This window comes from Etheostoma spectabile, chromosome 17 (genome assembly GCF_008692095.1).
Source record: "Etheostoma spectabile isolate EspeVRDwgs_2016 chromosome 17, UIUC_Espe_1.0, whole genome shotgun sequence".
NCBI classification, from domain to species: Eukaryota; Metazoa; Chordata; class Actinopteri; order Perciformes; family Percidae; genus Etheostoma; species Etheostoma spectabile.
In genome coordinates, this window is record NC_045749.1 from 8,352,404 (window position 1) to 8,355,690 (window position 3,287).

The window sequence follows — 3,287 nt, forward strand, 5'->3', positions numbered from 1 at the left end:
GAGAGAGAGAGAGAGAGAGAGAGAGTACCCAGTACACCCTACATAAACTCTAAGTTAACCAACCAGATCAGCGAGTGTGTAAGCCATCCTTCTCATCTACTAACAACAGTCAAAATATAACGTACGAATGCGCGCACACACACACTCGCTCGCTTGCTCGCTCACTCACTCACTCACTCAGATGGAAAGAACTGGTTCCTCACTTACAGGATGCAAACAAGCCACTCATGGTAAAGGACACACAGACACAGTGTCAAATAGCCTACAATGCATTAGGATGATGAAAGCACTGTAAATGTTGGACGGTATGATATCACATTCTTGTCTCTAGCCGTTCTGTATTTTCATAGAAATATTGCCTGTGCACTGGGAACAGGAAATGTGGTCTGAGGGTCTGCAGTGAGTCTGAGCAGGAAGCTCTGAGGCTCCATTCCACAAGTCCCTGCAGCTTGCCGTAATTGGCTTACACATTCCTCCAAGGATTACCACTCACTCCTTATTGGTGTTTATACAAAAGATTATTAAAATATTTGCTGTGGCTCCTTGAATCACACTCAGACAAGTGTCAAAACATACTTACTTTCCACGTGCCTTGTTTTTTCCCCACATTCGGTGAAATAAACAAGTGAAATGATGATTATCTTTCTTTTTTAGCTCTGATTTTATTTAGGTGTAAGTGTCTAAAGTAGTCTCAATATTCATCTTCACTTGTATTCTGCTGATCTGAGAGATCAGATTTTTTTTGGCCTCTTAAGCAAGAAAGGTGGGACATAATTAACAAAACGTGTAACTTGGACCTCTTTTGGGTGCTTTATTTTGTGTAAAGTGGTAAATAGATAATTGCTTGCAGAAAAATGAAAAGCACCCTTTTGTGTTTTAAAATTCCAGCAGAATCATTTCTGGAAACATACTGCAATTACAAAACAGAGAATTATATAATAAAATAGCTCAGTATTTTGTGCTAAATGAAACAGTTTGAAGCTTTGGGTGGTGACACTGTCCCATCATTAAAACGGAAATAACAAAGACTTGCAGAGTTTGCAGAGAGACAGATATGGAATAAGGAGGACCCTCACCATTTGGATCTTGTATGACTCCCATCGAGGTTATCGCGTTTATATGCCACTGTGAGTGCTGACCTGCTACAGTTTACCAGAGCTATGATCTATGAATGAATCTGGACTTTTTTTTTTCCGGGTGTGCCACCTGCCGGCGCGTCACGACCGCTCTGGCCAATCCTCACGCGGTGATTAGTCGTGCGCCCTGAAGATCCCCCGGTGCTCCTCACATCGCCGTCCAACCCCAGGCTCGGTGACGGTAGAAAGCGAGCCTCTTTAGCTAAGCATCGTTAGCTTTTCAGATGTGACTAGATTGGACTGCCGTACTGCTGCGGTGCCTTCATGGACCCGTGACAAGTTTGACTGGATTGCCATTTTCCCATCTACTTGTACTGCTTTTGACTCGTGCTCTATTGAACGTTATGAGGTAGGTGAAAATAAGACAACAAATTGAAAGTTTTGGAAATATGGTGTCAAAGAAAAGTATCCGGTCTTCTACTCCCTGAACCGATTCACAGCAGCTTTATTTTTGCAACGCTTTTAGGCGCTACACTTTGAAGTTGCAGACACATCCGAATATTGATGATTACTTGTGGTTTTAGTCAAAGCGGATAGATATACATTCAGGATATCATTCCAAGCTCGTCTAAGATGTGCTTATGTTTAAATGCAAGTTTGGCAAACAAGTGCTGCTGCTGTTCCCCCGCTGGCCGGCTCAGCATCCCTGCCCAACCCCTCGGCGCGCTGCACTCCTTACATTGCTCTCCTCCAAAAAACGGCTGCGTGGCTTCTCCAGCAAATCTGTAAAGTTAATTTAATAAATATTTGTTATCATATTTTGAATCCCCTGAAAGTGAAGGATAATGTAGCATGTGATGCGTATTCTCACTTTTGTCTTGTGGACATTCATTGTTATTATGGGGATCAAATATAACGTATTTGTTATTGCATTGGTGTGGGCAGATGAGGAAATTAATCGTGTCCTTACATGGCAAGTGGAAGGCTTTCATGATTTGGGGTGACTGTTTATTTGTGATGCCCATAGATGGCAATGTGAAGGAATGTTCCCTCTCAGTGAACTGGGGGTACTTTGACATTGTGCTGGATAATGAGTAAGAACAGAGGGAATGGCATCTGTGCCATGGTGCAAATATTTTCCTTTTGGTCCATGCCTGCAGTTGTTCATCACAGAAGCCAGAGTGTGAGTTTGACAATACAGTAGCTGTATATGAAGCACAAACTATTTCACCATGGCTGCAAATCCTGATAGTTTAACATTTAAATATGTTTTTTAGATCAACCCAACCCTCATGTTTTTATATCAATATATTAACAAATCCATTGTTAGGGAAAACATGTGTGTGGTGAATGCACTGTCTGTTACCAGTCTGTTAAAGGTGGAACAGGAATGTGTTTAGATGATTATGACTTTCCATTCCCTGCTGTGTGGAGAGACGCAGGGGAGAAAAAAACATCAGAAAAACAGACACATAAAGAAGAAAAGGTGAACAGCAATAGAGCTTTCACGGCTTGATGTATTGTTTGAGCCACGGTCAATATTGGTTGACCAATATTTTTATAGGCTAACCTCTCTTGATAGATGGTTTTGTTATGCACAATGCTACTACCATATTGATCATCATTATGACTTTCCTTAATGGGCTGAGGGTGGAGGACATTAGGGTAGATTGCTCTAAGTGGAATGAAAATGTCGGTGCTTCTACCGTCTGCTGTACTTCTGGTTCTGTGTGGTTGCTGCACATGGTGGCTTGTGGGCACAGTTTAAAATTTGAAACATTTAATTTTTTGGGCAATTTGTAGAGGCACGTAGAGTTGTGCAGTAACACAATAGATGCAGATTCTTTGGCTTATTATTTCCAAGCGTGTGAATATATACTGATGCTGTTGAAAAATTAATAACGTTAACCTTCCTTTTGGCAAGTCATATATGAGGTATAATTCTGCTACAGTTTAAGACTTAGCCTAAAGTCAGTCCTTTTCCCTTCATTTCATAAAGTCAGTACTTTTCCCTTCATTTCATCAATAAATGAATAGTTTGACGTTTTGGGAAATACTCTTGTTGTTTTCATGCAGTTACATAAAAACATCAGTACATGTCTGTGAATCTACAACCAGCATATTAGTTAAGCCTAGCATCAAGAAACGTGGAAACAGCTAGGGGACCGTTTGGTATTTACAGAATGGACCACCGGAGGAAAATAGGGGAGG

At 41.1% G+C, this 3,287-nt stretch overlaps 1 protein-coding gene and 1 long non-coding RNA gene across 2 annotated transcripts in view; one reads left to right on the forward strand and one right to left on the reverse strand.

The window, feature by feature from the left end:
• Nucleotides 1–3,287, reverse strand: part of LOC116705453 (uncharacterized) — a 17,444-nt gene that overhangs the window by 10,711 nt on the left and 3,446 nt on the right. The window lies entirely within an intron of this gene.
• chrm3a (cholinergic receptor, muscarinic 3a) overlaps nucleotides 1,265–3,287 on the forward strand; it is an 84,076-nt gene continuing 82,053 nt past the window's right edge. Inside the window, exon 1 of the mRNA XM_032541653.1 lies at nucleotides 1,265–1,485. The gene's annotated coding sequence lies outside the window, so the exon portion shown is untranslated. The remainder of the gene's footprint in view (nucleotides 1,486–3,287) is intronic.